Source organism: Juglans microcarpa x Juglans regia, chromosome 4D, assembly GCF_004785595.1.
Source record: "Juglans microcarpa x Juglans regia isolate MS1-56 chromosome 4D, Jm3101_v1.0, whole genome shotgun sequence".
NCBI lineage: Eukaryota > Viridiplantae > Streptophyta > Magnoliopsida > Fagales > Juglandaceae > Juglans > Juglans microcarpa x Juglans regia.
In genome coordinates, this window is record NC_054600.1 from 20,208,961 (window position 1) to 20,232,463 (window position 23,503).

General features: G+C 38.6%; 1 long non-coding RNA gene and 2 pseudogenes across 1 annotated transcript; 2 read left to right on the forward strand and 1 right to left on the reverse strand.

The window, feature by feature from the left end:
• Positions 1-363: 363 nt before the first annotated feature.
• On the forward strand, positions 364-8,468 carry LOC121259848 (annotated as a pseudogene).
• On the reverse strand, positions 6,465-7,467 carry LOC121259849. Its single transcript, XR_005939643.1, has 3 exons — positions 7,296-7,467; positions 7,155-7,201; positions 6,465-6,493 (listed from the first exon to the last, which is right to left on the reverse strand). It is a non-coding gene; the product is annotated as an uncharacterized LOC121259849 (long non-coding RNA).
• A 5,199-nt stretch (positions 8,469-13,667) lies between the features above and the next one.
• Positions 13,668-22,258, forward strand: LOC121260208 (annotated as a pseudogene).
• Positions 22,259-23,503: the final 1,245 nt, after the last annotated feature.

The following is a 23,503-nucleotide window of genomic DNA, read 5'->3' on the forward strand; positions in this document are numbered from 1 at the left end:
TAGGTGTAGATCACTTTTAAGAGAAAAGTTTCAAGTTAGAACCACCAATCAATAAAAAAGGAACACATAAGAGATTCATTTAATTTATAATGAATGTGCACTGAGACTATTCCTTTCTCAATTCTCCAGAAACATTCCTTTAATCTTGTATCTCTCCCTCTCTCGTGCTCTCTCTCTCTCTATCCAAACAAATCCAATTTATAATATTTCTCAGCACTATCTCTCTATTCGAACAGATCCAATTTACAATATTTTTTCAGAAGAACCCTTTCAATGTTAGTCTTAAGAAGCCCTTTCTCTAGATGAGGTCATGAGTTCAATGAAAGTAGTAGTACTTCTCATTCTCAGAGATAGGTATCTGGCAGCACAAACCGTCTGTTAAGCTCTGAGATTTTCTAAGAAAGTGAGCAAGACAATGAGCGGAGCGGGTAAGAAAGTTGCCGATGTCGCACTGAAGGCATCAAGGGCCATACTGGGATGGGATGGCGAAGCTTCTGGTCGCCGATGGGGCTCGCAAAGAGAGGTTCGCCACTCTCCGCCGTGCATTTGACGAGGTCAACTCCACCCTCCAGACCAAATTCAGTCAGGAATCTGAACCCATAGATTGGGAGTAATATAGAAATGGAATTGGGTCTAGCTTGGTGGATATGTACAAAGAGGCTTACGACAACATAGAGATCCCCAAGTATGTAGACACAGTAACTCCTCAGTACAAGCCTAAATTCGATGCACTATTAGTGGAATTGAAAGAAGCAGAAGAGAAATCCGTGAAGGAGTCTGAGCGTTTGGAAAAGGAAGTTATTGAAGTACAAGAGATGAAGAAAAAGATTAGCACCATGACTGCAAATGAATACTTTGAGAAGCATCCTGTGTAACGCCCCGTCCCCAAGGGTCCGGAGAGTTAACTCATATAACCTGATAATCAACAAATTTATAGACTCCAAAATATAACGTCATCAGAATACTACAAAGTCTCCTAATAAAATCCGCCACTTCTCAAAAATCTTCTATGAGTAATCCACTATGCTTAAAAATCATCTCACCGATACTCCATAATCCTGATCCTTAGCTGGTCTATTCAAAAATCATCTGAAAAATGAATGGAGATAAGGAGTGAGTTATCAACAACTCAGTAAGCAGAGGACATATACTAGAGTGTAAACATGAGCATTTTCACAAAGTTCGGAATGCAGAAACAAAATATTTCAGTACCAATATGCAAATCTCAAACAAATATGTTTTATCAGAAAATCAGAGTGACTTCTCAAATATTTCATATTCAGAAACCAACTTTTCATGTTCAAAGACTCCTTTGGCACAATATGATTGAACAACTTCGTCTTATCATATCATATCATATCATATCAGAACAGAGACCATGTTTAACCCCCGTGGTAGGATTGTGCATCCTGCGGAAAGCCAAGCAGAACATAAATCACCGTGTTACCAAAGCCATTGCACTCAGAACAGAAAACCACTATTATATCCTGTGGCGGGCCAGAGGTCACTATTATATCCCGTGACAGGGCCAGAGGTCACTATTATATCTCGTGACAGGGCCAGATATCAGAGCAAAATAGAATCAGAATCACCATATCAGTGTCAGAATCAGAGTCAGAAAGTCATGCCAAAGGTTTTTCAGATGCCACATCATAACAGAGTACAAAACAAAACAGAATCAGATCACAAAACATACTTTATGCACAAAATTTCATATTCGCTCTCTTTTTCAAAGTTCAGAAACAGAATATCAGAAATAAGCTCATGTCTACACCAGTCATGACAGAAAATACTTTCTTCTTAAACAAAATCTTATGAGTAATGCAGAACAAATATCTGAGGTTGTTTTCAGATTTCTTTTCATAACCAAACATGCACATTTTCCAAGAAGGACCTTCATTTTATTTTAATGCAAAGTCTAGCATAGGAACCCCGCTTACGAGAACTTCTTAACTTTTCAGAACTTTCCTAAAAAATACAGAACAAATATTAATCGTCACCTATAAAATAATCACGTAACTTTCATAAATTTCCAATCAACCATGTATTTCGATATTAAAACTTAAAAATGCTAAAAGAACCTATTTTAAGAATCTCAAAACCTAAAATTCTCATAATACCTAAAATACCAACATTTTCTAATACCAACAATATTCACTTAATCAAAATCGTACTGGAGAAGAAATTTATCGAAAGAGTATTATGATACTTATAGAACTCAATAAAAATTAATATTCAAAATATCTAAAATACCAACAATATTTTATAAATAAAAAGAATACATTGATTACTAAACTTTTCCTAAAATAATTCATGAAAATCTCACCTCTTATGAAAAATAGATTTACTTACTTTAACAAACAATATCATCAAAATACAATATAATATTTATTAAAACTGAAAACAAAATCCTAATTAAATATAAACTCAACACAAAAATTTCTTCTCAGCCGAAACTCAAACCGTGAACTTTCCTAATATATATTAGGTTAAAACTAGTAAGTGCCCAAGTTAAAACTTTACTTATAAATACACACACACACACACACACACACACACACACATATATATATATATAAATATATATATAAGCACCCTATACGTAAAACAGACGATAAACAAACAACAGAATAAACGAAAAACATGCAGCGCCGGCAGGGACTCACCGAGATGGTGAAGTGTGACGGGAGGTGGTGCACTCGGTGGCTATGCACTGGATGAGAAAGAGAGAGAGAGATGCACGGTGAGAGAGAGCTTACAGGAGAGTAAACCAACGTGAGAGACAGAAAACAGAGAGGGAGATACCGTGCGGCGGGGCGGCAAGAGGCGGACCTGGGGTGACGGAAAACTTCACCGGCGGTTTCTGGAGCCACAACGTGAAGAAGCTCACGGTGGTTAAAGGTTGCAATGGCTCACGGTAGGAGGAGAACCATCCTCTGTTTCGGGAGTGAAAAACAGAGGCTGCGGGGATGGCTATCGAAGGCTACGGGTTCACGGCTGGGTCACGGTGGCGGCGCATGGCAGCGTTGAGGAGGAGCAAGCGGCGACTTGACTTCCTTGGGAGGCTGCGGTTTTCTAGGAGTCGGTTGGATAAAACCGTGAAGATGCAGGATGGCTTTTGGCCGTGCGCGGGCGAGTCTCTTGCCGTGCGATCCGCTTGCTCAGCGTCTCACGTGGTGCAATGGTTTCCCGCGGTTGCTGACCTCCTTGTATGAGCGGGACGCTCTCATGGTAATGGCATGCTGTTGCGGCTGAGGCCGAGACGGACACGATGGCGCACAGAGAGGCGTTGAGCCTAGGTGAAGGACACTAACGGTGGCGTCGGTTTTACGTGCGTGGAGATGGAAGTTGACGTCGAACTTGGCGGGGCTGCACGATGGTGAACTCTGGAGGCTGGTGGCAGCGACGGCACAAGGTAGTTTCGAAGGTCTAGGGTGTAAGTGTGAAAATATACAGGTGCTAAGAAAACCCTAGAGAAAGAAAAGAGATAGACGTGCACCGTGTAGTGCCGTGCGTGGGAGAAAAAAAATAGAAAAGAAAAAGAAAAAGAAAAAAATAAAATAAAACAATAACAATTAAAGTCCAACAATAAAATTAAAGCAAAACGCAAATTTAAAAACAAACATTAAATAATAACACCAAAGCACATCCAAATAAATTTTACAACTTAAAAATTATAAAGTAAATCCAACGAGAAAAATTCGATAAATTTTTAAAACAAGAACAATAATATTTAAATTAATTATATAAAAAAAGTCTTCCACATAAAATAAATAAATACGCTAAAAAAATACGGGGTATTACATCCTCCCCCCCTTAAAAAAAAAATTTCGTCCTCGAAATTTGCTTAGCTAACTGCTGCTACCTCCAAAGGGTTAGTCACGCATCCGCTGCGCACTCTAAGGAGTTGAATTCGAGCCTACATTGCTTTGTGTTGATTCCTGCCTCGTGCTGTGAAATCAGTCCTCTGAGGCAGTTTGGGGTTCATACTCCCATCTGGTTGCTTTGGACAATCTTTGACGAGGTGGCTGTGCTTCCCACATCGAAAACACCGTCCAGTTCTCCTTCTACAATCTCCAAAGTGTACTACGTTGCATGACTTGCAGGAGTTATTGTCCTGCACCTATCTCTGGCTTGGTTTGTTCACTAGCTTCATCCTCTTCCATGGTCCTTGATTCTCGTTCGAGGGAAACCCCAACGGCATCGGCCCCTTCCTCTGCTCCTGAAGTTCAACTCTCCTCTTGAGGCCTTGCTCGACTATTGTGGCCTTATATACTAATTCTGAGAAGTTTTGGATCTGAAAGGTAACAACTCGCTCATAAATATTGTTATTCAGTCCCTCCTCAAATATTCGGGTCTTCTTCTCCTCATCGGGTATAAGATATAAGGCAAAGCGTGATAGTTCAATATATCTGGCCGCATACTGGTGCACCGTCATAGTACCTTGCACTAAGTCAGCAAAGTCCTTGGCCCTAGTGTCTCTAATCGATCTTAGGAAGAAACGATCAAAGAAAATCTGCTTGAAGTGGAGCCAGCTAACCACTCCCCTCCCATCAGCTTCCCTGATGGTTCTCTCTGATATCCACCATCGTTTAGCCTCACCGGTCAGCTTGAAGGCAGAGTATAATACTTTCTGTCTGTCAGTACAATTCAAGACACAGAGTATCTCCTTAATGTCCTGGATCCAATCCTCAGCTAAGGTCGGGTCGCCACGACCATCAAAAGTGGGAGGGTGCATCTGATTGAACTGCTCTATGGTGCATCCGTCCTCTTCATTTCCTGCATTCAAGCCCCCAAGACTTCGAACATTACGTCGAGCAGCCATCCTGGAAGACTCATCCATGGTTAAACACTTCAAAGGAAGAAAATAATAAAGTAATAACTGCGCGAAAAATATAACTACTACTTAAGCTATAAATCACGAATCAATAATCTATTACTTGTAGTTCGTAGAATTCTAAACCCCAATTCAAAAATTTATTTCCTAAAGTCCAAAATTTCAAGACCTCATATATCAGAGTCTACGGAACTTCAAATTTGGCCTTTGATCAAGCTTATTTACGCCTATAAAATCTAACCCTTAAATCTTATCAAAATCATTTTCTACATTCCATTAAAAACCGAAAGGATCTAAGACCTTAAACGTCCTGAAGATCGGTTCTTGAAATTTACAAAGTTTAATACCTCAAATTTCCTAGAATATAAGCCTAAAAGCCTAAAAGATTCTAAAACCTTAAATACAAATTTCATCATCCCTTAGTCCTAGGATTTCTACACCTCAAATTTGAAGTTTCTTCCTAAACCCACAGATATCTAAACCTCCAAGGTTTATAGTATACAGAATTCAAACCTGGCTCTGATACCAACTGTAACGCCCCGTCCTCGAGGGTCCGGAGAGTTAACTCATATAACCTGATAATCAACAAATTTATAAACTCTAAAATATAACGTCATCAGAATACTACAAAGTCTCTTAATAAAATCCGCCACTTCTCAAAAATCTTCTATGAGTAATCCACGCTTAAAAATCATCTCACCGATACTCCATAATCCTGATCCTTAGCTGGTCTATTAAAAAATCATCTGAAAAATGAATGGAGATAAGGGGCGAGTTATCAACAACTCAGTAAGCAGAGGACATATACTAGTGTGTAAACATGAGCATTTTCATAGAGTTCGGAATGCAGAAACAAAACATTTCAGTATCAATATGCAAATCTCAAACAAATACATTTTATCAGAAAATCAGAGCGACTTCTCAAATATTTCATATTCAGAAACCAACTTTTCATGTTCAAAGACTCCTTTGGCATAACACGACTGAACAATTTCGTCTTATCATATCATATCATATCAGAACAGAGACCATGTTTAACCCCCGTGGTAGGGTTGTGCATCCTGCGGAAAGCCAAGCAGAACATAAATCACCGTGTTACCAAAGTGATTGCACTCAGAACAGAAAACCACTATTATATCCCGTGGCGGGCCAGAGGTCACTATTATCTCCCGTGACAGGGCCAGAGGTCACTATTATATCCCGTGACAGGGCCAGATATCAGAGCAAAACAGAATCAGAATCACCATATCAGAGTCAAAATCAGAGTCAGAAAGTCATGCCAAAGGTTTTTCAGATGCCACATCATAACAGAGTACAAAGCAGAATAGAATCAGATCAAAAAACATACTTTATGCACAAAATTTCATATTCGCTCTCTTTTTCAAAGTTCAGAAACAGAATATCAGAAATAAGCTCATGTCTACACCAGTCATGACAGAAAATACTTTCTTCTTAAACAGAATCTTATGAGTAATGCAGAACAAATATCTGAGGTTGTTTTCAGATTTCTTTTCATAACCAAACATGCACATTTTCCAAGAAGGACCTTAGTTCATTTTATTTTAATGCAAAGTCTAGCATAGGAGCCCCGCTTACCTGGACTTCTTAGCTTTTCAGAACTTTCCTAAAAAATACAGAACAAATATTAATCGTCACCTATAAAATAATCACATAACTTCCATAAATTTCCAATCAACCACGTATTTCGATATTAAAACTTAAAAATGCTAAAAGAACCTATTTTAAGAACCTCAAAACTTAAAATTCTCATAATACCTAAAATACCAACATTTTCTAATACCAACAATATTCACTTAATCGAAATTGTACTGGAGAAGAAAATTTATCGAAAAATAATTATGATACTTATAGAACTCAACAAAAATTAATATTCAAAATATCTAAAATACCAACAATATTTTATAAATAAAAAGAATACATTGATTACTAAACTTTTCCTAAAATAATTCATGAAAAACTCACTTCTTATGAAAAATAGATTTACTTACTTTAACTAACAATATCATGAAAATACAATATAATATTTATTAAAACTGAAAACAAAATCCTAATTAAATATAAACTCAACACACAAAAATTTCTTCTCAGCCGAAACTCAAACCGTGAACTTTCCTAATATATATTAGGTTAAAACTAGTAAGTGCCCAAGTTAAAACTTTACTTATAAATACACACACACACACACACACACACATATATATATATAAATATATATATATAAGCACCCTATACGTAAAACAGACGATAAACAAACAACAGAATAAACGAAAAACATGCAGCGGCTGCAGGGACTCACCGAGATGGTGAAGTGCGACGGGAGGTGGTGCACTCGGTGGCTATGCACTGGACGAGAAAGAGAGAGAGAAAGATGCACGGTGAGAGAGAGCTTACGGGAGAGTAAACCAACGTGAGAGACAGAAAACAGAGAGGGCGATACCTGGGGTGACGGAAAACTTTGCCGTCGGTTTCTGGAGCCGCAACGTGAAGAAGCTCACGGTGGTTAAAGGTTGCAATGGCTCACGGTAGGAGGAGAACCATCCTCTGTTTCGGGAGTGAAAAACAGAGGCTGCGGGATGGCTATCGAAGGCTACGGGTTCACGGCTGGGTCACGGTGGAAGCACATGGCAGCGTTGAGGAGGAGCAAGCGGCGACTTGACTTCCTTGGGAGGCTGCGGTTTTCCAGGAGTCGGTTGGATAAAACCGTGAAGATGCAGGATGGCTTTTGGCCGTGCACAGGCGAGTCTCTTGCCGTGCGACCCGCTTGCTCAGCGTCTCACGTGGTGCAATGGTTTCCCGCGGTTCCTGACCTCCTTGTATGAGCGGGACGCTCTCACGGTAACGGCATGCTGCTGCGGCTGAGGCCGAGACGGACACGATGGCGCACAGAGAGGCATTGAGCCTAGGTGAAGGACGCTAACGGTGGCGTCAGTTTTACGTGCGTGGAGATGGAAGTTGACGTCGAACTAGGAGGGGCTGCACGATGGTGAACTCTGGAGGCTGGTGGTAGCGACGGCACAGGGTAGTTTCGAAGGTCTAGGGTGTAAGTGTGAAAATATACGGGTGCTAAGAAAACCCTAGAGAAAGAAAAGAGATAGACGTGCACCGTGTAGTGCCGTGCGTGGGAGAAAAAAAAACAGAAAAGAAAAAGAAAAAGAAAAAAATAAAATAAAACAATAACAATTAAATTCCAACAATAAAATTATTCATTAAAGCAAAATGCAAATTTAAAAACAAACATTAAATAATAACACCAAAGTACATCCAAATAAATTTTACAACTTAAAAATTATAAAATAAATCCAACGAGAAAAATTCGATAAATTTTTAAAACAAGAACAATAATATTTAAATTAATTATATAAAAAAAATCTTCCAAATAAAATAAATAAATACGTTAAAAAAATACAGGGTATTACATCCTGAGCTGAAGAAAAAGTTTGATGATGAAATTCGTAATGATTACTAGGGTTATTGATTCTTCCACCAACTTGTTTCAGTTCAGCATAATTTCTCATCAAATTTCTCTCATCTCATGTTTGTTGAGTAATAAATATAACCATCTTTTATACTATGTAACCTGGTTGCTTGTGGTTTGAGGATTTGAGCTTTGGTAGAATCGGGGTCCAATTTATCATCAGGTGCTTCGAAGGAGAGAGGGAGAGAGATGGGTGAAAAGTGAAAATACTAAAGAGGGGAAAAAGGCATCGGTCCTACCAAAAGTTCTACGAATTCACTATAATCAATTCTATTCCACTTTTAAAAGAACTCTTACGTGTCACCTTGTAATTGGATGGTGTAAAAGGTATAAATACACAAAGTCCTGCTGCCAGCCACTCCCCACTTTTAAATCATTGTGACATTACGTTATTGCCCTTCTAAATTGAGAGCATGTGATGTCCTTTAGGTGGGGTTCTACTTCACGTAAACTTGTTGAAATTGGACTCTGAATGACACATGTTTTTACTAAAGTTAAAACTATCTTATCAATTATTAAATAAAATTAGATTATATTAATAGTTTTCAAGAGTTTTAAGAATTTTTAAGTTTAGTTAGGAATCCAATATTTTCCACTATTAGGTATAGAATTAGATAGCATATATTATAATTTTTAAATAAAATTAGTAATTATTAGATTTAGTATGGTAGAATAATTGTTATATTGTTCTCTGTAGTATGAATAAATTTTATGGTACTTCGTATAGGTGACAAGCCATGAAGCAAAAATTTGAAAACGACATTAAGAGGTAAGTAGCTTGACCATAAATTAGGATTAGCATACGTTAACTAGTTATATATATTGTTATTAAAGCTAGTTCTTTCGAAACCAGTGTTTACGTAACATGCATGTCATGATATTTGCAAGCATGTGATTCATCATATTTCATTCCGCATATTATAGTTATGTTTGTATTATGTATCTCACGTTACATAAGACACGTAAATTTTCATAAGATCAAGTGTAAAATAAGCTCATAACAATTAATTAGATAGTCATTCAGATGCATGGTACCAATGCGATTTCAGGATGGGCGTGCAAGCCACGGACTCAAGTGTGGTCCACGTAGTACGCCAGAGTATTGCATAGTCGGCTTCCTTTACTGCAGCAGGAGAAGTTAGTGCACAACCTTGCATACAGGATTAAGTGTGTTGGCCAATCAGATAAATCAGATCAGTCAGTTAATTCAGATAAATCAATCATATGCATAGCATAAGCATCAACATGAATTATCATGATTTTAAGTTCTCAACATAAATATTTTATGAAAAAAATCTTATATTAAGTATGTTTACGTTATGATGGGTTCTTACTGAGTTATCAACTCATCTTTAGTTTCTTTTATATTTTTAGACCATCCCAAGTAAGCATGATGATGAGAACTAGCAAGCGGGCTAGGCTTAGATGAAGCGATTGATTAAATTCTAGACTTTATAGAATAAACTATTTTTTTATGACATAAATTTTATTCAGTTTATTTAATTAATATTGTTTGGAGGCATGTTTTTATTAAATAAATTTTTTTATGAAATAAATGTAAGTTTTTATTTTATTAGAAAAATGAGATCTCTTGCCGAGATATTTTTATGAAAACACGTGACATCTCCTAGACTACGGGAATTGGGTGTTATAGACTATCACTAGAAAAGAAGGGCTATATTTCTCTGGTCCTGCACTTATAATTGAGGGAGAAAAATCCATGTTTGCAGCTATCTCAGAGGATCCTCTCAGCTTTAAGGGCAAGGTAGTCGTTCTTAGAGGAGAGGATCAATGTTTGCGCCATCGCTATTAACCTTGTGGACAAGGTTCTTTCATGAGGGAGAGGATGTTATGACCCTCCATGGCAATGAGGACAATATAGCTGTTGTCAAAGGGTGGAAAAGAAGCAGGTTATGGAGTACGAAATGCTAAATTGGAACCAATATTATAAAGTTGCATCAATATCTCAACCTTGAGGACAAGGTTCTTTAACAGCAGCGGGGGGGGAGGGGTGGAGAAGTGTTATAAACCAATTAAATTGGGCTGGACTTGATGGGCTTCCAAATTAGTTGTTACTTTTTTATTGTATTTGAGTTATTAATTTCTTTAGTGGCCAATGGGCTTAGTTAGTGCAGTAGGAAATTAGTCCATGGCCTTACTTTGGTTAGAGTCGATTAGAGGTCTCGCTCCGAGTATATGTACTGGGGAGTCCTTGTGGGAGGTAGGCTTGTGCAGAAAAAAAAGCTGATGATCCGATCCGTCCCGACCAGACCCAATTGAGAAATGCGGTTTCAACTAGCTTGCGGTCCAACCCGTTAAAAGTAAAAACTATCCGACTACATGTTTTAACAGCTTAAGGATTTCAATCCCTAGCCGCCAACCCTTTGGCGCTCTCCAAATCTCACCCCCTTGCTGCCATCCCTCCCCATTTCTTTCTATGATCATCGTCATCGTCGTCTTCTTTGTTTTAACAGCTCAAGGGATTTCAATCCCTAGCCGCCAGCCCTCTGGTCCTCTCCAAAACTCACCCCTTGCTACCATCCCTCCCTATTTCTCTCTATGATCATTGTCATGGCCGTCGCCTCTGTTCATCATCGATTCTTTACGTTCGTTCATGATGAAGTCTTCAATTTTTATTGAAATCCACCAGTACTAACCTTGTAAATCGGCTATGTTTTTGACCTTAGGAGGTATCTCCTCAGAGATTATTTACATTCAGATACAAATCACTCAATCCAGTCAAATTTGCTATTTCTCTTGGTATCTCTCCGTAAAGAGAGTTATAATGCAAGTACCCCATTAAGTGCCTGAGCCCAGCAATGGCTAGAGAGATCTTGCTAGAGAGCCCATTTCCCAGCAACGAAATGTTAGCCACTTGACCTCTCTCATTGCAGGCAACACCTTTGAAAGAACCATCACATGGGTTACCATCGATGGTCCATGAAGATAGGTATCGGCTTCGTGGGTCCAAATCTACCTTAATGTCCATGAGCGCTCTAAGCTCTGGATTTGCACAAACCCATGTTGGGCTCATTAAAAAAAAGATGACATTAACATAGAATAGAAACGTAGTGGAACCCATTTTTGGTGCATGCTTGGACTAGTAGAAGCAGCGCTGGTTTTTATCTCTCTCTCTCTCTCTCTCAAAACAAAAAGGGTCTCTTTCACTCCTCCCTTGATCTTTGTTTAATTGTTTCTATCTTGCTAGGCAGAAAATGGTAGCGATGAAGTGACAGAGAGAAATGGAGTGCTGTAGTGGGAAAAGTCAACCTCTCAGACCTCGGGCAAGAATGAGATGGAACCTTATGGAGATGTGGCGGTAGGATTGAACGACTGACTTTTGTTGAACAATAATGAAGATTATTAGAGCTCGAGCTCTCAGTTGCATGCAGAGTAGTTTGAAATTGTGGTGATGAGATGGCAGTCAAGGATCTTTTTTTCTCGAGCAACACTACATTTACTGAAAATATGTCCCAAATAGGTGTTCCAAAAAGCACATTTCACTTATTTATTTTTCTTTTTTTTTTCATGTATTTTTTTAATCATCATAAACATTTTTTAAAAAAATAAAAGAATTCACAACATCATTAAAAAACACTTTCTTAATCACTAAATAATAATAATAAAAAGTCATTCAGGACACTTTTTGGGTCCCGAAGCATTTCTCTTTTTTCTCAACTGGCAGTCAGGGATTATTACGAGGCATTGAAGTAATTTTAAGGGGGGAGGGAGAGAGAGAGAGAGAGAGATATCCAGATCTTGTCAAGCCAAATATATTGATAAAAACTCGGTTTTCAATAAAGTTGGGCATGCATGCAGCCAGACTGAGGCTTTTTAATTAGTAGCTGTTATAAAGGGTTGACCCGACTCGGGTTGGGTCGGACTGGTTAGTGTTAGCCTGAAAGTCGGGCTGGTTCGGGCCCAAACATAGGCCAGATTGGTTGGGTTACAGGCCTAGTGGGAGGGCATCTTGAATCTGGAAAATTGCAAAAACAGTTTGTTATTTCTTTTGGGAGGAATTGGGGACCTCGAATACCCCAAGGCATATGACTCCATTACCATTCCATCTCAATCTTCTATATTCATCTTCCTTATTTTACTATGTCACATCATTTTCATTACACGGAATTAGAAAGGTCATAACACAAACTTAAATTGAATTTGTGATCGGGAAAATTTTTACCACAATGTATGTTTTGAGACACTATTGCATCCACCTAGTGGCGGCAAGAAAAGTACCTGAATAATTTTTTGCAATGACATTACTTGCAACGATTTGCAGTGCCGCAAAAAACTATATTTCTTATTGTAATTTTTGTTTTAAATTATGGACGGATGATGAATTTTTATGTATTGGTAGTCCTTATCCTAATATGCATCAATATTTGATTGCATAGTTGACATGGAGGAAACTCCAAACTATCTTCAATCCTTGTAGTGATCACGTTATCAATGAATGAGATTGTTTCAAAAAAAAAAAAAAAAAAAAGACGCATCTGTATCTATCTGCAAGTTGCATGCTGTGTAGTTTTCTGGTTCCACTAAATATATAGTAGCAAGTACTTATCCCTATCTAACTTATATTATCACCATCAATCGGTTTAAAGAAGAGGGACAGATCACTCCTAAATATTGTGTTTGGGTTCCTTGAGGGAGAGAGGTGGAATATGAAGGGTGAACTCTGAGGTAAGGGAAGGAACATTCGGGAACTAAGTGAATTGAAGTAGAAGAAGGGTTATAAAGAACTCAATATGCACCGTTTGGATGTTTTGCTCGGAACGCACCGTTTGAAGAAGAGAAGGATACACATCATTTGGAATTAAGGAGACTTGTCGTTTTGCCATAGAAGACTGCCGTTTCATTGCATTTTACAAACACTATCGTTTATGTCTTTTTTTAATGTCGTTTCATTTGATGTTGTATTTGCTTTCTGTTATAATAAGAACACGTGTAAGAAGCTTAGTAGAGCAGTTTGTTAGGCTGTGTGGGTATGTAAACCGTAGAGGCACTGGTAGAGAATCATCTGGAAAAACATTATTGCAGAATTGTTCTTCATTTTGGAGGTTAAGGATCCCTCGAAGCATCCTATTAGCAATCTAAAAATCTCAGTTGCCTTTTATCAAATAGTTTGTCAACATTTCCTTTTTACTTTCATTTTACATTCTGTGCAATCCATTTTCATCCACTACAAACCCATACACACAACACCCTTACAATTGGTATCCAGAGCCTACGATTCTAATGGCAGAAAATACACATTCCAACAAGCAAACCCAGGAGATTCTAAACCACCATGACCAGAGTATACATGAATTAAAAGATCAGATGACGCAAATGAATGACATACTCAGAACAATGATGGGAACTCAAACACAATTACAAGCCCAGTTGGCTTTCCATGAGCCACCACCCGAAGCAGAAAATGACAATAGAAGGCCAATGCAGCGAGGTATCAAGCTCGAGTTCTCTCATTTTGATGGTCAGGATCCGACAAGTTGGATCTTCAAGGCTTCTCGCTACTTCAACTTCCATCAAACAGCTCCTGCTCATCGCCTCCTTATGGCATCATACCACATGAATGGTGAAGCTCTTGTTTGGTATCAGGATGCTGCTGACACAGGGCAATTTCAATGTTGGCAAACCTTCATTAAGGCCCTCCAACTGAGGCTTGGCCCCCACTACTTATGATGACCCCATGGAGGCTATCACAAGGTTGAAGCAAACCTCCTCTCTCGCTGACTATAAATGCCAGTTTGAAGCCCTCTCCAATCAACTGAAAGGTTTACCTGATGCTCATAAGTTGAGTTGCATTCTCAGTGGGTTTAAAGGTGAGATCAGACTCCCTCTTCGCATGTTCAACACCATCAACTTGAATGCAGCATATGGCCCCGCACAGATTTAGGAGGAGTTCTTGGTTAGTTCCAGCAAACCAAACAAATAGTGGGGAGAATGAAGCAGTTCATATACCTTTCATGGGGGCCAAGGGAGTTATACCAGTACCAATTACATCAGATCTAATAAGCCAATAATTCTGCCAACAGTTCTGCCAACAAATGTTTATTCCACACAAATGGATGAGAAGAGGCGCAAAAGGCTATGTTACCACTGTGAAGAAAAGTGGAACCCTTTACACAATTGCAAATTCCCTAAAATTTACTTTATGCATGTTGTTGATGAAAATTCTGATGAGAAGACAGAAGAGGTTTTTTATGATTTACATGAATTAGTGGATAATATACCAAATTTGCACGCTGAAACCAACCCAGAAATTTCATTGAATGCCCTCATGGGTACCTCTTGGCCCAACACTAGGAGATTGAAGGGCAAAATTGGCTCCTCCATGGTGGTAATTTTGGTGGATACGAAAAGCACACATAACTTCCTGGATCTCTCCATTGTGTCAAAAAATAGCCTATGTATGGATGGGTCTGGTCAACTCAAGATTAAGGAAGCTAATAGGGAGATTTTACAAAGTCCAGGTAGCTGTACCAGCATATTAACCTCTGTCCAGGGAATTACATTTAGCTTCTCATTTTTTTATTTTACCCCTAGGTGGTTGTGATGCTGTGTTAGGGATACAGTAGCTGAAAGGGTTAGGCTCTATTACCTGGGATTTTTCCAGTCTAAGTATGAAGTTTCTGTGGGAGCACAAAGGGGTAGAACTAAATGGGTTGTAGCCCAATGATGTTACTTTCGCAAAAGATGATGATAAGTCATTAGTGAGTACATTTCACAAGGGTAAGGGACTTCTTTTGCATTTAATGGTTGTGGAAGTAGAAAGGCCAACAAATAGTTGTTGCCTAGCAATCACCCAATTACTGGACCAGTTTCACTTGGTTTTTCAGGAGCCTGTGGGACTTCCACCTGTCAGATCCCATGACCACAAAATAGTGCTGAAGGAAGGCACTAATCCTATTTCCACTCGACCATACAGATATCCTAACTACCAGAAGATCGAGATTGAAAAAATTGTGTCTACTTTACTCACCCAAGGGTTATTAGACCTAGCAATAGTCCTTTTCATCACCAGTTTTGTTGGTCAGAAAGCATGATGGGAGTTGGCGCCTTTGTGTTAATTATAGAGCACTAAACCAACGGCTATAAGGGACAGATTTCCAATTCCAGTGATTGATAAATTACTGGATGAGCTACATGGTTCACTAGTGTTCTCTAAACTAGATCTAAGGTCTGGCTACCATAAAATACGGGTTGTTTCTAAAGATGTGCCCAAGACGGCATTTCATACACACGAAGGCCATTACGAATTTTTGGTAATGCCCTTTGGGCATACCAATGCCCCCTCCACTTTCCAACGGCTCATGAACACAGTTTTGAAACCATTTCTGAGAAGATTTGTATTGGTTTTCTTCGACGACATACTAGTATACAACAAATGCATGGAGGATCATCTTGGCCACTTAAAACAGGTCTTAAGAACCCTTCAGAACCATTGCCTATTTGCTAAGAGATCTAAGTGTCTATTTGGGGTACCAAGAGTTGAATATTTAGGCCACATTGTCATGGGTAAGAGGGTCAAGGCAGATCCTAAGAAACTAGCTACTTTGCTAGAATGGCCAGTCCCTAAAAATATTAAAGCCTTAAGAGGTTTTCTGGGGTTAACAGAGTACTACTATAAATTCATTAAAGGCTATGGATTGATTGTCAGAAGGGGCTACCAAGACTTTTATGGATCTTAAATAGGTTGTCACTTCACCACCTGTTTTAAGGCTTCCAGATTTTTCTCAAACCTTCACTTTAGAGTGTGATGCAAGTGAATGAGGCATTGGTGCTGTACTTATGCAACAGGGGCAACCAATAGCTTTTCTTTACAAAGCTTTAAAGGGCAGAGCCTTAAACTTACCCACTTATGACAAAGAGCTTTTAGCTCTAGTCACAGCAGTTCATAAGTGGCACCCATACTTATTGGGTCAAACTTTTAAGGTCAAGACAAACCAACAAGCCCTCAAATACTTATTGGAGCAAAAAGTGGGCATGATGGCCCAACAAAAATGGATTACAAAACTCCTAGGGTATGACTTCACCATTGATTAGAAACAAGGGAAGGAAAACAAAGTTGTAGGTGCCTTGTCTAGAAGGCATGAAAATGATCACATTAGGGAAGACTCCTTGGCAACTATTACCTTTCCTACCCCATTGTGGATTGAAGAACTTAAGGGCACGTATGCAGCTTCTCAGGACCTACAGGAATTATTGGCCAAGTTTAATTCAGGCCAAGAGCGTCCTAAGAGTTATTCTATTCAGCAAGGCTTAATATTAAAGAAGGGGAGAATAATTCACAATCTGCCTTTAAGAGCAAGGTTATGAAATTTATACATGACTCATGCTGGCCATTCTGTCATACCAATAAAAATGAGACTATCGCTTATCTTGGTCTAGGCTAACCAATTCCTATACCTGAGCAAGCTTGGGAAGCCATTTCTCTTGATTTTGTGGAACGATTACCTAAGTCACAAGGGGTTTCTGCTATACTAGTTGTGGTAGATCAACTGACCAAGTATGGTCATTTTATTGCCCTCTCTCATCCTTATACTACAGTCATGGTGGCTCAAAAAATTTTTCAGGAAGTTTTCAAGCATCATGGCATGCCGAAGACCATAGTCTCGGACAAAGATCCTATATTTCTCAACTCATTTTGGAAATCTCTCTTCAAAATGCAGGGATCCACACTAAACTATAGCTCAACATATGACCCTGAGACTGATGACCAAACAGAGGCCCTGGACAAAACCTTAGAAGGATACCATAGGTGCTACGCAAGGGCTAAGCCTAAGACTTGGGCTAAGTGGTTATCCATGGCCCAGTACTAGTATAACATATCTTATCACTTAGCAACTAAGGTATCACCATTCGAAGCCCTCTACAGCTACTTTCCTCCTAAGCTGACTACTTACATCCTAGGCACTACCCCAGATGCTTCAGTGGACAACCAACTATGCATAAGAGAACAACTTAAGACTCTACGTAAGCACAATCTTACAGTAGCCCAATCAAGGATGAAACTTTAAGCTGATAAAAAATGTACAGAGAGGGAATTTTTAGTGGGAGACTATGCTTACCTCCATTTACAACCTTATCGCCAAAAATTAGTGGTTGCTCAATAGAATTTGAAGCTCTCTCCGCAGTTTTATGGCCCCTTCCATGTACTCCAACGTATTGACCAAGTGGCCTACATGCTTGATCTGCCCCCAAGCTCACGGATCCACTCGATTTTTCACGTTTCATGTTTGAAACAAAAACTCGGGGCTCAGGTTTGCCCTTTGCCAAGCCTTCCACCCACTAATACTCACAGCGAAATTTTGCCAAAGCCTAAGGAAGTTGTTGACAGGTTTTTGAAGAAAACGAGCCATTACGCCACCAAAGAGGTGTTAATCAAATGCGTCGGTACTGGCCATGAGGATGACAGCTGGGAATCTTTGTGAAAGCTGCAAGCCCTTTACCCACACCTTGTGGGCAAGGTGCTCTAAAGGAAGAGGATTGTTAGGGTTCCTTGAATGAGAGAGGTGGAAGACGAAGGGTGAGCTCTGAGGTAAGGAAAGGAACATTCGGGAACTAAGTGAATTAAAATAGAAGAAGGGTTATGAAGAACTCAATACGCACCGTTTGGATGTTTTGCTCGGAACGCACCGTTTGAACAAAAGAAGGATACGCACAGTTTGGTATTAAGGAGACTTGCCGTTTTGCCATAGAAGACTGTCGTTTCATTGCATTTTACAAACACTGTTGTTTATGTCTTTTTAGAATGTCATTTCATTTGATGTTGTATTTGCTTTCTATTATAATATGGACATATGTAAGAAGCTTAGTAGAGCAGTTTGTTAGGCAGCGTGGGTATGTAAACTGTAAAGGCACTGGTAGGGAATCATCTTGAAAAACACTAGTTGCAGAATTGTTCTTCATTTTGGAGGTTAAGGGATCCATCAAAGCACCCTATTGGCAATCTGAAAATCCCAGTTGCCTTTTATCAAACAGGTTGTCTACATTTCCTTTTTACTTTCATTTTACATTCTGTGCAATCCACTTTCATCCATTACAAATCCATACACACAACAACCTTATACATGATTTCTAATCTTGATTCCTAGCTATACTATCAAAATTATCTAAAAGCATTTATGGAGATAAGGGGTGAGTTATCAACAACTCAGTAAGTAGAGAACATATACTAGTATATAAACATGAGCCTTTTAGAAAGTTCGGTATGCAGAAACAAAACATTTCATTTTCATATGCAGATCTCAAAAATGTGTTATCAGAAAATCAGAAAGACTTTTCATACTCAAAACCCAACTATTCATATTCAAATATCATTTTCATATTTAAAGACCATTTTCATATTAAAAAATACTTTGGCATAACATAACTGAACATCTTCATCTTATCGTATCGTATTGTATCATATCGTATACCATGTTTAACAATCGTGGTTGGGTTGTGCTATTCCTGGTGGCCAAACCAGACAATATCATATTGTGAAACTTTCCCTTATTCATTCTCGGAGTCCCGAGTATGCACACCAGAAAGAACACTTAAAAGACCACTTTGTTTCCAAAATGGGTGCACTCTTATCATATCATATCATGTCATTTTGGTACCAACCATATCACGCGAACTAGTATCATCATATTAGAACCATATTTAGAATCTGAATCAAAACAAATAAGTATGCCAAAGGTTTTTTATATCCATATCATATCAAACCACGTGCCGAACACATTTATAGAATTTTCAGATGATCAATAACAGAACCAAAATATTTCATATCACATGTATACAAATCTCAATTTTCATATTCGCTCTTTTGTACATTTCAGAAATATGTCAAATATTGCTCATGTCCACACTATTCATGTCAAAAAACATTTTTCTCTTTCATATAGATTTTCATGATTGAATGCAAAACACATATACTTAGGTAGTTTTCACGTTTTCTTTTAAAAACATATCATGCACATTTTACAAACCAACCTTAGTTCATTTTTCTTTTTATGCAAATCTAATATAAGAACCCTGCTTACCTGAACTTTTTAGCTTTTCAGAAAATCCTCACAATAGTGCCAAACGAACATCAATTGTCACTTATAGAAAAATTCATGTAACTTGAATATCTGCAATTTAAACAATTACTTCGTAATTACACCTAAAATACCTATTTTAATACCTCAAGACCTAAAATTCTCATAATCCCAAAAATACCATCACTTCCCAAATTCCTCAATATCCGCTTAATATCTTCAACTAAGATATTAAATTCTAACTTATTTACTATTGAAATCAAATTATAAAATTTAATACTAGATAATATAATAAAAGTAATATACTTTAAAACCCTAATTATCTTCTATAATAAAATTTATACTTAAAACCATGCCTTCACATAGTAAATTAAAAAAAACCAATCCCAACGTATAACCAGGGGTATTTTGGAAAATATTCATATAATACATGGGTTCAAAATAAAATAAAATTTTGAACTTACTAATCACTTCAAAAATTCATATTTTAGAAAAATAATATTACTAATAATATAATTCAAAACATTATCTATTTTCTTTAAAATCTATATAATTAAAAAAAAGATACCAACACAAATTTTAGGTTAATCTAGAACCTAAAGTTTGTGAAATGGGCTTATTGGGAAAAACTATGAAAACAAAAGGAAAATTGAGTTGTGAAATGCTCTAAACCAAAAAAAATATGCGACTGAGGATTCCAATACTCACCGAGAGAGGAGGCGTGACGCGAAGAGCAGGGAGGTGGACGGCGGTCGAAGGTGGTCACGCGGCGGCACTGCACTAAGATCAGAGAGAAAGTTTTGAGAGAAAGAGGTATCGGAGAGGAGACCGTGGGGGAAAAGCAACGAGATGTCGTGGTCTCACCTAGAGGAAAAGCAACTGGGTGATGGGAGGTGGTCGGCGGTACCTTCTCTACAAGTGGAGGCGACGTGGAGGTGGTCGGGGACGGGGTGGTTTCTATTGCACGATGGATGAATGGATAAACAGTCTCGGCGCTACTCTGTTTTTGGGTGCTTGAAACATTTTCTGGTTTAAAATTTACGGTGGGTGGTGCATGTCCGTGGGGTGGACCCTCTCAGTTTTCATGGGTTTGCCGTCGGTTGTTCCCATGGTGGTCCCCGGTGGAAATGGCACTGTTGGCGTGGAGGAGCATGCCATGTGTTGGTTTCCGTTTGAGGACACGGACGGGCTGGGCCGTGGGGGCTGTCCCATCTTGCTGTAGCTAGGCACGATTGGTGGCTTCCAACGGTGGTCTAGTGAGGTGTTGGGAGGCGGCTGGTTGGCAGGAGGCTGGGCTTCAGTGCTTGGTGATTTGCAGCAGTGGCGTTGTCCTTATGATCTGGGACCGTGGGCTTTGGGGGCGAGGGTGAGAAACTGATGTGAGGGAGAGGGAGAGGTAAGTCTGAGCAATGTGCCGGTTAAAACAAAAATGAGAGATATGATCAGAAAGGAAATAAGATGAGTGAGAAGGGAAAAGGTTGAGAGAAAAATAAGGCACACGGAGAATAGAGAGCTAACGTGCATAACAGAAACAGCTGATAAAAGAAACCGTTGGTGCAGGGGAAGGACAGACATGGGGAAGAGAAGGTTCGGTGTAGAGGGGAAATGAAAGCATTGGGGAAGTAGTTGTGGAACACTGATGTGAGGGAGAGAACGGAGATTTGGAACCGAAATAGCGTGGGGGAATGAAAAAGGAAAAGGAGGAAATCGACGTGCATGGCAACGGTTACTGAGCTTTTCCTACGTGCATGGTGGTTGGCTGGAAGAAACGACTTCGAGGGAGAGAATGAGATACGTGGCTTTGGGTCAAAAAAAAAAAAAAAAAAGGTTGGACCTACGTCTTGATGGTAAATGAACTTAAAATAAATAAAATAAAACATTGATCTGATAAAAATTGAACGCAAGCTTTGGGCCAGGGTGTTACACCCAAAAGGGTGGCCCTGCGACTGTCATGCAATCTGCAGCGGTAGTGAACGAGAGAGTTGGTGCTGTCGGCCACCGCGATGCCACTGATATTGCCGGAGACCATGGTGTCACCGTAAGGGAAATTGACGTAGGTGGTACCCGTGTCATCATCGAGGAAGTTGCTGGACAGGCTTAATTAATTTTCTCAATTTTCTATCGCGACTAATTACTATTTCATGTGACACAGGATTATTTCCCACTAAGAAATTGATAGTAGAACATGGTTTTTTTTTTTTTTTTTTTTTTTTTTTTTTTTTAAGTTTTGGTAATGGTGTACTATTCTTAGTTAGGCAGTATTGGTATGGACCTAACATATATTTGTATATGATCCTGAGAAAGGTGGTGGGACGATACATTACCCCGGATGTGCCATCCAGGACTCCAGCAACAACTCTAGATCATAAAGATGCGAAAACCATTGGAGAAGCACTGGAGGCGAGCGCTCTTTCAGCAGGTAACAAACCGGTTGAGCAAAGCGATGCTGCTGCAATACAAGCTGCGGAAATGAGAGCAACCGGCAAAAATGAAGTAAAACCCGGTGGTGTTGCTGCTATGGCGCAATCTGCGGCCGATATAAACCCTCGAATAATGCCCGACCAAGCTAAGACAAGGCTCTCAGATATTCTATGGGTAATTGTACCGGTTTTCTTGTCTTGATTATCGTGCTCTTGGTGGGGGTTCATGTTAAAATATATTCAGCAGCTCTCTTTTTTTATTTGGCCTATAAATTTGTTACCTTTTGGATGCATACATAAATATGTGCAGGATGCGTCGGCAAGGCTGCCGGGGGACAAAGCAGTCACTTGAGAAGATGCCGAAGGGGTAATTGGTGCGGAGATAAGGAACAAGCGTGATATAAGCACAACCCCTGGAGGAGTAGCCGAGTCTACGGCCTCAGTTGCTAGACTCAACCAGAACAAATATTAATACTCGAGTGTACTTCACTACTTGTGTATATATACGAGTTAATCTTATTGGTCTTTTTTTTTCCCCTTTGTATCAGTACCTTTTTCCGTTTTGGGGGTTTTTGGGAGGTAATCACTTTAAGAAGTTGGTTCTATCGTTTAAGCTTAGTTTTACTCAATTGTTGTAGGCCGCGAAGAGCATGCATATATATATATAGAGAGAGAGAGAGAGAGAGTCTATCTATAGCTAGCTATCGCTAGATATCTGTGTTGAATGTAATCATGTAAAAGTTCGAGGTCTGATACAATATAAGAAGTAAGCGGCTGTAATTTTCCTGTTTTTTAACTGGATCCACTGATCCATATTATACAAGATATGTATATATAGTACTATATATTGCTCGCAATTGACATGCAGATGTGTACATGCACGATTTGTTTGGTTTAATTTTTCTATATATATATTGTAATGCACCGGTTTCGGATGGGTCAGAGAGTTATTATTTGTCACTCAAAATATTGTCTCAATCATATAATTATATACTCCAAAATTTTCAATAACACATCCAACTCATTGTTTCAAATCAATTACTCCAATATGATTAATCTTAAACACCACAAAATCTCAAAATAAACCTCAACCTTTCAAGATACCCAATCGACAATGTAAAACAGAAATATTGAATAAAATGCTCAGATAACTAAAGTATCATCTTTGTACTTATTCCACTATACTCACGTAGCCTTATACATGATTTTTAGTCTTGACCCCTCGCTATACCATTAAAATTATTTAAAAAATGTTATGGAGATAAGGGGTGAGTTATCAACAACTCAGTAAGCAGAGAACATATACTAATATGTAAACATGAGCATTTTCAGAAAGTTCGGTATGCAGAAACAAAACATTTTATTTTTATATGTAAATCTCATAAACGTGTTATCAGAAAATCAGAGCGACTTTTCAATCTTTTCATACTCAAAAACCAGCTTTTCATATTTAAAGATAATTTCATATTCAAAAACCATTTTCATATTCAAAAATCATTTTCTTATTCAAAAATGCTTTGTTCATATTCAAAAACCAATTGTTCATAATCAAAAACACATTGGCATAACATAACTGAATATCTTCATATTTTCATATCGTATTATATCATATCGTATTATATGGTATTATATACCATATTTAACCTCCGTGGTAGAGTTGTGCTATCCCCGGTGGCCAAACTAGAAGGCAGTATCATATTATGAAACTTCCTCTTAT